Below are 14,983 nucleotides of genomic sequence, written 5' to 3'. Positions count from 1 at the left end.
TCTTAAATTGTTTCAATACAAAGATGAGTTTCTCTTTTTGCTCACTAGTTAATTCTCCTGAAACAATCACAGGCAGAGCAGAAGCGTTACCTAAATAAACATATTTCAAATGTGAAGGGAGTACCTTGAGTTCTAATTTAGGTGGCTCCTCGATTGACACTTTTGGTTGGGCATAATCCCTTTTCTCTAATTCCAAAGATTCAAAATAGGATTGCGGATTAAATCCCTTTTGATTAGCTTGTAACAATGCTAAGTATTCGTCCTCCTCTTCATTATTCAGAGGATCTGATGTCAAAATTTGTTTCAATGGATCCTCAACATAGTTTAGCTCCTTCTTCACTATTAAATCCTCTAAATCGGACACTGCAGAACAATTATAAATTGTGTCTGAAAATCTCATAGACTTAAAAACGTTAAATGTTACCTGATCATCCTGAACACGCATAGTAAGCTCGCCCTTCTGTATATCAATAAGGGTCCTTCCGGTTGCTAAGAATGATCTTCCTAAGATAATTGACACTTCTTTGTCTGCTTCAAATTCTAGGATAACAAAATCAGCAGAGAAGACAAATTTATCTACACGTACCAATACATCCTCGATTTTTCCTTCTGGATGTGCTAAAGATTGATCTACTAATTGAAGTGTAATCGTAGCTGGTCTAACTTTACTTATCCCCAACTCCCTAAATTTTGACATATGCATTAAGTTAATACTCGCACCTAAGTCACATAATGCCTTACCACAATTTGTTGCTCTAATGTTGCAAGATATGGTAAAACATCCAGGATCCTTCAACTTTGAGGGTAATTTGTCTTGAAGATATGCACTACATTCCTTCATCAGAGCTACCATCTCAAATTCTCCAAGTCTTTGTTTTTTGGACAGGATATCCTTCATGAATTTGACGTAGTTCGGCATTTTCTCAAGTGTTTCAACCAACGAAATGTTGATATGAAGTTGCTTGAGTACGTCTAGGAACTTCTTGAATTAAATTTTCTACTTCTTCTTCTAAAGTCTTTGAGGGTGGGGTGGTGGTGGTTTCTTTACTGAAATTGGTTGATTCATCCTTTGTGGCAATTTTGCATCTAACGGAGTTGTTAGTTGATCAGAATTAGTTGGTTCTGAAATTACATTGACGGGTTTTACAGATTCTTGTTCTTGTGAAACTGGAATTTCAACACTCGGTTGAATTTCCTCTGAATCTTGAACATCAGCTTGCTCCTTTTTAGCTTCGATGGTGTTGGGCTCTACTGTCTTTTCACGCCTCAATGTCAATGCTTTGTAATTCTCCTTCCCCGAATTCCTTGGATTCTCCGTATTACTAGATAAAGCACCTGGTGGTCGGTTCTTGAGTTCAGTTGCAAGCTAGCCCATTTCGTTTTCTAGGTTTTTCAATAGAGCTGCTTGGCTTTGGATTAAGGCATCATTCTTGACCATGTATGCCTTCAACAGATTTTCTAAGCTATTGGATGGTTCAGCTTAGGTTGGTTTCTAAACTTGTTGGGGAAAAACTAGGTAGCTGGGTTGGTCTAGGTTGGGCATAAATGTTAATGGTTCCAGCCCATTGGTTACTCTAGGAAAGATTGGGGTGATTTCGCCACAATGGGCTATAAAAATTAGATTGTCTTCCTCGATTTTGGTTTTGGTTACCTATGTAGTACATGGATTCTGGTTTTGATGGACATTCTTTGAACAAATGTCCTTCCCCACAGTAAACACAGGCTATACTTTCAAATTGGGTTGGTGGCTGTGCTGCAAAACTGTTAGACCCATTACTAGTAAGGTTTTTTAACATTGAGGATATTGATGATACCTGAGATGCGAGTGAAGTAAGAGCCTCTACTTCATGTATTCCAGCAACTCGTCTTCCTGATGTTACTCGATTAGTTGGCCATTGGTAATTGTTGCTGGCAATCCTTTCAATGATTTCATAATCCTCATTATAAGACCTAGAAAAGAGAGCACCATTAGCAGAAGCATCCACTACCATCCTTGTGTGAGCATTGAGACCATTATAAAATGTCTCAAGTTGGATGCAATACGAGATTCTATGATGAGGGCACTTTCGTAATAACTCTTTGTATCTTTCCCATGCCTCATACAAGGACTCATTATCCATTTGTTGGAAGGTAGTGATCTTGTTCCTCAACTTAGCATTCTTGCTAGGCGGGAAATACTTTATAAGGAATCTTTCTGCTAACTCTTGCTAAGTGAAAATTGAGTTCGGTGGTAATGAGTTCAACCAGGCTCGAGCTCTGTCCCTCAGTGAATATGGGAACAACTTCAATCGTAATACATCTTTAGGTACTCTGGCTAATTTGAAAGAATTGCCCACCTTCATAAATAGTCTTAAGTGTAGGTGAGGATCTTCGGTAGACATTCCACTAAATTGGCCCACTGTCTAAAGCATCTCAGCTATTGTGCCTCAATTTCAAGTCTCCTAATACCCAGATTAAGATCATTAAATACTGGCACGACATACTGTCTTAAAGCTCTATCCCTATCATTAGCAATAAGGATAGGATTTTGAGCAGGTTTTGCTCCATTTCCTTGGATCAAATTTTTGAAGTCCATATCTTCGGTTCTTCTCTAATTTGCTTGTCTTGTTTACTATTGAAAAGTTCATTCAATCTCAGGGTCTATAGGGAGTAGGTCAATAATTCGGTCATTACTCATAAACACCTGAAATAATCACAGAAAAATTAATTAAATTAAAAATTAAACGGGAAAAATAAACCAAAATGTAAAACTAACAAATTCACAAATAATGACTTTTTAAAACAGTCCCCGGCAATGGCGCCAAAAACTTGGAACGACGGATATGTGCAAGTGTACACAATCGCAACAAGTAACAAAGTGACAAGTAAATGTCGAGTTATCATACCCACAGGGAGTGTGAAAAGGATTATTTATGAACACAATTTAAAACACTTTGGTGAAGAAAAATATTTCATTTTAAAAAGGGTGATTAAGAAAAATAAGATTTTAAACTAAATAACTAAAGAAACAAATCTCAAATGCACGATTTCAAAATATGATTTAATCAAGATGACATAATTGTTTTGATTTAATTACATTTCTTTAACTTACAATTATTAAGCTCATGCTTATGTTGTTAAGAATAAATTCATGGCAACTCGGTAATTTTCTAACTTATGAACATATTCACCTACACAAATCCATTCATCTCTTAACATATCCCTATGTTAATTCAAATGATTAAACATATTTTAATAAGCAAACATGTTATGGCACATACATACTCATTAAATTGAACTAATCTCTTGCATATCCCTATGTCAATTCAAATAATTAATAAAATCTAAAGAGCATATAAAAGACTACGTGAGGTAACAAGGTATTGTTACCTTGAAACAATTTAATTACAATAATCCTGCAAGTTATGCAAGGCAAGTGTATCGCCAAATACGTTGCTAACTTAACCTTCAGCTACCTTAGAAGAATAAACATGCACTGATTAAGTATTGTGTCAATTAATTACAATTTCAATCCGTTTAAATAATTAATTCATTAGCTACCTCACAATTGTAATGCAAGAATAACTTAGGCATGATTTGTAACACCCCAAACCCAGCCTAGACGTTATGGCCGAATCTGGCGTGTCACATCAAAGTGTTTTTCAAAACTTGATCTTTCCGGTAAGAATTCGTTACTGAATCTAGATCCTTTTATTATTATTTAACAAAAGTTCTCGATCAAAACGTTTACCAATTTGTTTGCCTTTGGTATATTACTTCAATTTAAATCGCGAAAGCATTTTAAAGACTTTGTTGTTGAAAGCTCGTGTTCTTTAGAAAGTCGTGCTATTTTCAAAACTCGTGTTTTCCTAGACTAGTAGTTGAGTATAAGAAATCAAAATCAAAATTAAAAATTAGAACCCACCAACGGCTTTATTACATAAATTAAAACCTAAAACGAAATCTAATTGCAAATAAAAGAAACATAAGCAGTACTTTGGCCATCTCCGAGTCCCTCGCAGCTCCAAACCATCTAAGCTTAGGGATTACCTGCACAGTTAGAAACGGGGTGAGTTTACAAAAACTCAGTGTGTAATCCCAATAACAAACAAATAGTGAATAATATAGTATCAGTACAGTCTAGGCCAAAGCCCTATTCAGTATCAGTACAGTCTGGGCCTAAGCCCTATACAGTAGCAGTGTGGGCCTAAGCCCAATGCAGTAACAATACAGTACGATGTAATGCAATTATGAATCCCACCCAAATCCAACCAGCACACCGCCCGTACCAACCAACACACCATGTGGGGATATAAATCGACCCACCCAGCCATCACACCAATACCGCAGCAAAGCTACCAGAAATAATGATGTAGCATAGATGCCAGAAACAGTAAATGTGGCAAAGCCACCTGTATCAGTAATTGTGGCATAGCCACCAGTAACAGTGAATGTGACATACTCACCCTACAGAACTTCCTCCATATCAAAATCCTTACCCCATGCAGTATGTCGTGCCATAAATATTATGTGTATGAAAAGTCATACTCAGTGCAATCATATATGTAAATCCAAAGCACATCAGTCATATGAGACATAAGGGCATAATCGTCATTTTACCATACAAGGGTATTATCGTCACTTTACCCTACAGGAACTTTATGGTTATTTTACCTTACAGGGGCATTACGGTCTTTTTACATTTTAAGGGTATTTTAGTCATTTCACCCTACAAGGGTGTTTTGGTAAATCTACAAACCAAGGGTATTTCAATAATTTTGCAAACCAATGGTATTTCTATAATTTTTGAAAGTCATGGGTATTTCTGTTATTTTGTAAATCAGGGATATTTTTGTAAATTTCCAAATCAAGGGTATTTTGGTAATTTTCCAAATTAGGGGTATTTTGGTAACTTTACAAATTGAGGGTATTTCGGTAATTTTACAAGTCAAGGGTATTTTGATAATTTCACAAATTAGGGGTATTTTGGTAATTTTACAAACCAAAGGTATTTTGGTAATTTTACAAACCAAGGGTATTTTGGTAATTTTGCTAATCGAGGGTATTTTGGTAATTTTGTAAACAAAAGGTATTTCAGTAATTCTTCCCTACAGGGCCATTTCAGTAATTCTATCCTACAGATATGAGATTCACATAGTCTAATCCCATACTTACTACTAGGAGTGTTCAGTCGGTTAACCGACCCGAAATACCATTAATCGAATTAACCGACCTTTTAAAATTTTTAACCGTTAACCGAACCAATTTTTTTTTGAAAAAAATAACCGAACCGAAATTTTTTCGGTTAATTTGGTCGGTTAACCGAATTAACCGAAAATTATATGTTTTTTATTTTTGGTTAAAAATTAACTGAATTAACCGAATTAATCGAATTAACCGAATTAACTTAATTAACCGAATTAACCGAATTAAAAACATTACATAAGTCTTTGAATCACTACATAATAAAAAAATTACATAAGTCTTTGAATCACTACATAATTAAAAACATTACATAAGTCTTGAAATTAACACATAATTGAAATGTAAGTCTTTAATATTCTCCATTTGTATCCGTTTCTTCTCTCCAAATATCTCCATTTTCATTAAACCTACAAAAAAAAATAGCATATAATAGAAATATATGCATTTAAAAAAATCAAATAATATAAACAAACAAATAGATTATAAGTTAACAAGAATAAGAAAGGAAGCATACCCTTCAACTCACGAAAGCTCATGAATTTAGGGTAGGCTCTGATGAATTCCAAGAAAAGTCTAAACATTGAATCAATTAAATAAGTAGGAGTGATATGGTAAAAAAATTGAAACTATTAAAATAAAACAATAAATATACCATTTTCAATCTTGTCAAGCTCTTGGATTTGTTCTTCAATCTTTTTTATGTCTTCTTGTGATAATGATTTTCGAATCTAATCTTGAGTACACACAATTTTAGGAGTTAAAGAATTCCTATATTGATCAAGCACACGTCCCCCGGTGCTAAATGCAGACTCCGAAGCAACCGTAGAAACTAGTATAACTAACACATCTTTGGCCATTTTTGAAAGAGTGGGAAATCTAGGGCTGTTCACTTTCCACCACAATAAAATATCAAAATATTCAACAAATTCCTCATTAGCCTCAGCTAAATATTTATCCAACTTAGACATTTTGTCCTCACCACAAATTTCCAACTCACGCTTTTTATACAAAGCTTTCATTTGCCTTTTCATTTTTTGTTGTGGTTTACCCCGAGAAACATGTGTTGGCACGCTCGATTGGCTACAAGTACTATGAAGTGGAGGCTTATCCTCATCAAATAATTCATACAAAGATTCCTTCAATTTTTGCATCATTTCACAAGCTTTTTCAGAACTAGACATTTCACTAAGTGCAAATTCAAGATACTTCAGTTTTTTTCTAGGATTCAAAACATAAGCAACAAACATAAGCAAACTCATCTTATCAATATCACCCCAATACTTATCATACTTCTCTTTCATCTTGATGGCCATAACATTGAAATCAACATTACTATTTAACTGAGCATCTCGTAAAAGAATATCAATTTCAGAAAGCTCATCAAAAAAATTATTGGACATGACATATGAAGTGCCAAATATACGCAAAGTGACTTCATAAAAGTGTTCTAAGAAATCCCTCAAGTTTCTAACATTATCCCAATCATCCACACTAGGCCAACCCTCCCCTCTTTCAAGTTTAGCCCTAAAGTTTGTATCTTGCTCCTCAAATCTCTCAAAAGCTCTCTCAAAGTTCTGTGCAGTGTCTAACATTAAGTAGGTTGAGTTCTACCTAGTACAAACATCAAGACACAACATCTTCTTGCACTCTATCTTTTCCACCACAACACACTCCTTAAATTTTTGTAATCTAGCTGGAGATTGTCTCACATATCTAATAGCCCCCTAACACGTTCAACAGATTTATTCATTTCCTTTAAGCCTTCAACAAGAATCAAATTCACAATGTGTGCCATGCATCTCATATGAAGATATGTACCATTTTTAACTAAACCCCCTCGAGGGTTAAATTTCTTTCTCAAATAGCCAATAGAAACATCATTTGAACTTGCATTATCAACAGTAACAGTAAACAACTTATCAATCCCCCAATTCAACAAGCATTTCTCAATCACCATCCCAATGGACTCACCCTTATGACTAGAAATTGGACAAAAGTTTAAAATCTTTTTATTCAATTTCCAATCGTTATCAATAAAGTGAGCAGTGATACACAAATAATTAACTCTTTGAAAAGAAGTCCATGTGTCAGTAGTTAAGCAAACTCTAGAACAAGAACTTTTCAAAAGTTGTTTTATCTTGACTCTTTCATCTAAATACAATTGATAAACATCCCTAGTCATAGTAGTTCGTGAAGGAATATGAAACCTAGGACATGCCACAAACATAAATTTCTTAAAGCCTTCACTTTCAACAAACTTGAAAGGTAATTCATCAATCACAATCATTTGTACTAATCCTTTCCTACATGCTTCTTGATCAAATCTCCAAGTTGAAAGATGCCCTCCCCCCCTTCAACTCCCTTTCTAGGTAAAACTAATTGTCCTTGACTAGTGTCAACAACATTGCTAGGATTTTTCTTACATGAACCAATATGATATTTCAATGACCCTGTACCATTTTTTTTCATATCGCAACAAAATTCCTTTTGACAATAACTACATTTAGCCTTACTAGCACCCTCACTATTAATAATATTAGTGAAGTGAGACCAAACTTCTGACCTTTGAGGAGTGCCTTTTCTTTTCCCAGTAGTCCCCTTTGCTTGGCTTGAAGCTCCAATTCCCGAATTTTCAGAATCTATCGAAGTAGGAGGTCTAATACTACCCTCAATAGATATTGGTTCGGTGGACATTCTGCAAGAAAAAAATTATATAATAAATTAAAATACATTTATAATATTAAACATTTGATGTTGAGTTTTAGAGAAATAAATTCTGCTTTTATCCATGTCTAATAACTTCTTGCAAACAAGAAACCAATTTGTTAAAAAAAATAGTTAATAGGATAATGCAGGCACATATATTAACAGCCACATAAAATTTTTTTACAACACATACATACAGATCTCAATGAATCAATTAATCTTAAAATAAATAAATTACAGTTAATAGGATAATTTACTCTTCGACAAAAAATAAAAATAAGCAAAAATTACAACAATAAGTCAATGAATCTTAAACTAAATAAATTTAATTAGAAGATTGTAAATAAGGAAACAGTAGTACAGTACCCATAGTTTTTTCCATGAACTTTGACTATAAGTATTAAATAAGGAAACTGTTTTGATTATGTGTTATATATAATAAGATTTGTGGTAATACTCAAGTTTCTTAAATTGGGAACAAAATTTATTGATTTATATATATATGATACTTAAATTCGAAATTTTGATTAAGGGATATCGAATTTCTTATTAAATGAAATGCATTCGGATTTTTGAGTTTATAAACAGAAAATATGAGTGCTATAAATAATGACAAACCGAAAAATGTAGCCCCAAGGGCTGAAAGAGGTTTTTGTCAATAGGCTTTCGTTTCAGCCATGACACTTGATACTTAGTAATAAAAATTAAAGGAATCTTTGAGGTTTTTGCTCAATAGCCCCAAGCTCTTCAGTTTGGCATACAACATACTCATCATTTCATACAACAATAAAAAATTATTTTTTAGGTTTATACTTAATAAACTGTATATTCAATATTGATACTTGATTTTAAATTTTAAATACAAATATGATTAAATATCATTATAAAAATATTAAATAAGATCATAAAAAATCTCAAAAAATCAAGAAAACAAAGAGTTTTCTTACCTGGAGTCGAGTACAGGTAATGGCGGCTTGACTGCTTCGACGACAACACCAGTCACCACTCACTAGCGGCCAGCCCTAGCTCAAGGTTTTGAAGGTTTTACTGTTTTGGGAGATTTTGAAAGTTTTGAGAGATTTTAATTTTGCAATTAGGGATTTGAAACTTTGAAAGGTTGGGGGCTTTTGCTTTCTGTCGACAATAGTTGTGACTAGTGAGTGTCTATCTATGTTTTTGTTTTATTAGCTTTTACTTTTAGATTTTTATTTTTATTTATTATTATTTGTAATAAAAATTATTGGGTTGGGAAATTAGGTTGGGTAGTTGGGTAGTTGGGTTTAAATATATTAGATTGGGTTTTTATGTTGGATTGGGTTTGGGTAAATAATAAGTTATTTATATATTATGATTTTATTTGTTATTTTTTTGGTTAACCGACCGGTTTCGAACCGAATTAACCATTAACCAAAAATTTAAAAAATTATTAATCCACCCCCGACTGAAAAAATTCGGTTAACCGACTGATTAATCGAATTCGGTCTATTAATCGAATTTTTTTGGTTTTACCCAAATTTTGCACACCCCTACTTACTACACAATATACAATTTATCCACTTGGGCCCATGGGACCATTGGGCCCACATGGCCCTTCCCGGCCCAAAGCAACCTAAGCCCACGAGAGCTCTCATGATTTCCTCAACCATCACGTCAAAGCTCCCACACATGCGCTCGCACACTGGTGTGGCTGCCATCGCCGTGTGACTGGCATTTCGGCATTCCAGCATTTGCCGTTCTACAGCTAGAGTAGTGTGAAATACACATCTGTTTATGAGAACACGCCGAAGTCCACGATCACCAACCTTGGCACATCCTGCATTTAGTCTTCCTCACCAACTCATCTGGTTCACTCTATTTAAAGCCAGCTTCTCACCAATTCTCATGTTAACTTCCCGATGTGGGATTACTTTCAATCAATAGGAAAATTCCTCATTCTTTCAGTCCAACTCCACCTCCTACACAACTCAAATAGAAAAATAAATACTCCACTGTGCATCCCAAGACTTGAACCTTAGACCTCACAATTACACAACACGCCACCTTGCCACTCCACCACAGGCTCTTTCTGTGTTAAAAACGTCCACAATTAACTTTAAGACATATGTGCCAGCATCCAGATTCACTTAAGAGAAAAACCAAAATGAATTGTAAGAGCCAAGACTTGAACCTCAGACCCCATGTACACTCCACACGCCATTTACAAATAGACCACTAGGCTTTTTGTGTCATTTATTTAACACAATAATTTAAAAGGGCATCATCCAAGCATCCTGGGTTTTATTCACTTAATACCAAAATTTTTGCTAAAGCCCAAGTTTGAACCCAAGATTTCTCCTACACTTCTCAGGGCCATTAACCGCCAAAGTAGACATTTATTTGTGTCATTTCATTGCACAATTAAATACCTATATACAACCTCCTTACGGACCCACACTCAAGGCCCAATACTTTTAGGCCCAAATTCGGGGTGTTACATGATTTTACTTAATCAAGCATTTTACCGAGGTCTATAATAGCATAAACATAATTTTAATAATTTAAGTAGATGAAATGCAATCAAACCAACACGAATTAAATTCAAGCTAAATTGATTAAATTAACCATTCCAACAACATAAATATTCATACATATGTTCATCATAACAGCAACAAAAATTAAAAAGATAGGGAATAAGAATCAAATCCGGTGTTTTTTCGTGGCTTGACTAGGTTGCTTCGTCTTTGTTCTTTGTTGTCCTCGCTGATCAAGGCTGCTATGAACACTTAAATGTTGCTATAAAATGGCTGAAGAATAAACCTTTCCCAAGGGGAGAAATCGACATAAGAGCAAGGGACTTGAAATGGAAAAATTAGAGGAGAAAGTGAGAGAGGAGAGAAGAGATGTGAATGAATTGAGGTGTGCCTTGAATGATCAGCCAAGGGGGAGTTTTTATAGCTGAATGTGGCAGCTAAAATTTTCTAAAAATGGCAGCCAAAGAGCCACCCCTTGGCCGGCAATCTATGTGGCAAAGTTGATGGCTTCAACTTTGCTAAATGTGGCTTGGGGCAAATCCATAAAGCCACCAATTGTGGAGGGGCTTGAATGCAACTTTGACAAGTATTCAAGGGCTTCTTTGCAAGATAATTAATCAGCTAATTATCTGATTTCGGTCAGCATATGGACGGTTTTGGGCTGCCCAATCCTTGGCCGGTTCAGTTCAATCGGTTCGGTTCAACTGGACCACTTTTTCCATAATTAATTAATAATAATTTATTTAGCCCAAATTAAATTAGGTATAAATTAAATTTATTTATATTATGAATTAATATACATAATTAGACCGTCTTAGGCTAGAAATTAATTTGCCTCGATACTTCAAATTGCTTCTCAGTTTTGTGCTTCTGGCAGTGTTTGTCGAGCCATTTTTCGTCCTTTGCGCAAATCTATCGAAAATAACCAAAATTCATAAAAAAATAATTATGAAATTAAATAAATTTCAACATGTTCATATTTTACGTGTACTTTAATTATTTTATAAAAATTAATTATTTTTCGACAAGAATTTAACCGAATTTGCATGAATTTAAGTTAAAAAGGGTATGAAAAAGTCTGTAAATTTTTGTGTTTCTAGTACTGTGCTAAAGGCCTATAGACATATATCACTTAAGGCAAGGTAACTTTAGGTCTTGTTCTCGAAAGAAATAGACCATTTTTGAACTCTTCTAAGCGGTAGATTGAGTATGGTTTTGTCGAGGCATTACTGCCAATAAGGGTAGATTTTGAGTAATCCTGACCTTCTAAATCAAGATCGTAGACCCTCTATCCTTTGCCATAGTATCTTTTCCATTACATTTTCCAGTATTTATCAATTAAACATATTGCACACGTCATTATTCCTTCAAATCACCACAACATTCTTATCATTCTATTTGTCATAAAATTAATTATACCTTACTTTGATAACTCAACCAAATTATACTATTCTGGCCCCTATGAAAATGATCCCACTCATCACTTTATTACTTGCTCGACATGTATGCTTGCACAATTTGCATATCGTATTTACATGTGACAAGTTTTTGGCACCGTTGTCGAGGATTGGCGATTGGTGAAATTTAGTTTTGAAATTTTATTTTGTTTTCTTAGTCTTATTTAACTTAGTTGTATTTAATTTCCATAGGTTTGTTGTCAGATTATGAGAAAAGGAATTCCTGCTAACGAAGAGTATCCTTTTGGCCTAAAGATTGAAAGAACTTTGCAAAGGAGAAAAAGGGAGTTTCGTAATATGGATAGGGAAGGAAATGATCCTGGTTTCAATAATGATCCTATTGGTCAGGATGTTAATCCTCTTTTTCATCATGTGATAGATGATCGAGATAGACCAATTTGGGAACATGTTGTTCCAATTTTAGATAATTTGAATCCAGGAATAGTAAGACCAAACATACAAGCTCAACAATACAAGTTGATTTAGACAACAGGGTGTTCCTAACGATGCCTTGCGGCTTAAATTGTTTCCATATTCTTTAAGAGACCGTACAAGGGAATGGCTGAATGCTTTGCCATCAGGAACAGTGGCATCATGGAATGATCTTTCCCAGAGGTTTTTCTACGGTATAATCCACCAAATATGAATCCCAAGCTTAGAAATGACATCACATCTTTTTGAAAATTGGAGGATGAAATGCTATATAAAGCTTGGGAACGATTTAAAGAATTACTCCAGAAATGTTCGATGCATAGATTCTAACATTGGACACAGATAAAAATATTTTATAATGGGTTGAATGCACATACAAGGATGGTAGTTGATGCTGCCGCCAATGGTACCTTGTTGGATAAATCTTATAATGAACAATATGCGATTTTGGAAAAATATGCCAACTATGATTATCAAAATGCTACTACAAGAGTTGAGATGGGTGAGAAAGTTTTGGTACCATGGAGTTGGATGTAATCACTTTGTTGATAGCCCAAATATTTTCTTTAGCTACTATGATCAAAACATTGAAGAGGCCCACTACAGTTCAGAAGATAAAATCGGCGAAACTATTAAAATCGGCTAAACTATCATATGTTTATTGCGATGAAGATCATGTGTTTGATGGATGCCTATCAAACCCAGCATCTGTATACTACATGGGTAATTTTAACCGGAATAATAACCCCTATTCCAACAGCTACAATCGAGGGTGGAAACAGCATCTGAACTTTAGTTGGAATAATCATGGTGTGGGGAATTTAAACAATGTTGCAAGATAAAATGCTAATAGTGCATTGCTTGGTTATAATCATCCTATATTGAGGAAAAATGTTCAATAGGGTCAAGCATCATCTTTTACCTCTATTGAAGCCCTATTGAAAGAATACATGGCCAAGAATGATGTTCTAATTCAGAGCCAGGCAGCGTCCCTCAGAGCTCTTGACAATCAATTGGGGCAGATAGCGCTTGCTTTAAAATCGAGGCCACATAGAGCCTTGCTAAAGAATAACGAGAATTCAAGAACAAAAAGGAAGGAATAGTGCAAAGCCATTACTCTTAGAAGTGAGACACAGTTGGACGATATTGTTCAAGACACCACTATAGAAGAGGACAACTCCGAACTCAACCATGGAAAGAATTCAAAATCAACTGAAAATCATATTGCACCTAAAAAGGGTAAATAGAAGAATGTCGTAGTAGAATCAGATCATGTTGCCTACAAAAATGCCATAGCAAAACAATATCAGTAACCTCAAGGATGACCACTTCTACCTTTTCCTTAATGATTCCATAATGCTAAATAGGATGTCCAGTTGAAAAGATTTTTGGGTGTTTTTAAGCAACTCTACATTAACATATTGCTAGTAGAAACTTTGGAGCAGATGCCTAGTTATGTGAAGTTTATGAAAGCTATATTGTCAAAGAAGCGTAGATTAGGAGACTTTGAGACTGTTGCTCTCACTAAAGGGTGCACATTAATGTTGATGAATAAATTACCTCCAAAGTTGAAGGACCTAGGGAGTTTCACTATCCCATGTTCAACTGGAAATCATTATGTTCGTAAGGCATTATCTGATTTAGGAGCGAGTGTAAATCTAATGCCTATGTCTATTTTTAGGGATCCAGGAATTGGGAAAGCAAGACCTACTACGGTTATATTGCAACTGCCTGAAGGATCCGACGCACATCCGGAAGGTAAAATTGAAGATGTGCTAGCAAGAGTAGATCAATTTATTTTTCCTGTAGATTTCCTTATTTTAGAATGTAACCCTAACCAGGATATGTCAATAATTCTTAGAAGACCTTTTCTTGCTACTGGAAGAACTTTAATTGATGTATAGAAAGGCAAACTAATGATGAATGTAAATGATTAGTAGATTACTTTCAATGTATTTGATGCCTTGAAATGTGTTGTTGAGAAAGAATAATGCCACGCCATTGGGTTGATAGAAACTATAGTAGAGGAAGAGTTTACAAATATTTTCCACAACAATTCTAATAGTGACAAAGACTCACTTAAGTGGAGTGTCATAGTAATTTTTGAGGACATTGGTGAACTTATGGAAGCCAAACAGTTTGTGGCTACACCAGGGAAGAAGTTTGAATCCTTGGATTTATCAAGTTGCACTTTTAATCCTCCTAAACCTTCTATAGAGGAAACTCCCACACTGGACTTGAAACCTTTGCCATAACATTTAAAATATGCATATTTGGGAGACAACAACACTTTGACAGTAGTAATTTCTACTGAGTTGACACCCGAGCAAGATGTCAAGTTGTTGAAGTCTTCCAGCAATCTAAGAAGGCATTAAAATGGACCTTTGGTGATATAAAGGGAATTAGCCCTCCTCTCTGCATGCATAAAATTTTGTTGGAGGATTGCCATAGCAATTCTATTGAACAATAGTGAAGAATAAATTCGATCATGAAATAAGTTGTCAAGAAAGAGATTATCAAGTGGCTTGATGCTAACATTATTTATCCAATTTCAAATAGCTCATGATGAGTCCTGTACAATGTGTACCCAAGAAAAGAGGTGTCACAATAGTGAGTAATGATAATGATGAGCTTATTTTGACTCGTTTTGTCACGAGCTGAAGAGTATGCATGGACTATCGCAAGCTTAACAAG

At 34.8% G+C, this 14,983-nt stretch overlaps 2 non-coding genes across 2 annotated transcripts; one reads left to right on the top strand and one right to left on the bottom strand.

Moving 5' to 3' along the window:
* Positions 1–2,046: 2,046 nt before the first annotated feature.
* Positions 2,047–2,153, top strand: LOC121207673 (small nucleolar RNA R71). Its single transcript, XR_005902802.1, has one exon. It is a non-coding gene; the product is annotated as a small nucleolar RNA R71 (small nucleolar RNA).
* A 10,355-nt stretch (positions 2,154–12,508) lies between these two features.
* Positions 12,509–12,615, bottom strand: LOC121208369 (small nucleolar RNA R71). The gene has a single exon (XR_005903362.1). It is a non-coding gene; the product is annotated as a small nucleolar RNA R71 (small nucleolar RNA).
* Between the last annotated feature and the right edge of the window lie 2,368 nt (positions 12,616–14,983).

This window comes from Gossypium hirsutum, chromosome A01 (genome assembly GCF_007990345.1).
Source record: "Gossypium hirsutum isolate 1008001.06 chromosome A01, Gossypium_hirsutum_v2.1, whole genome shotgun sequence".
In the NCBI taxonomy this organism is placed as follows: Eukaryota; Viridiplantae; Streptophyta; class Magnoliopsida; order Malvales; family Malvaceae; genus Gossypium; species Gossypium hirsutum.
This window is presented reverse-complemented; position numbering and strand designations above follow the sequence as displayed.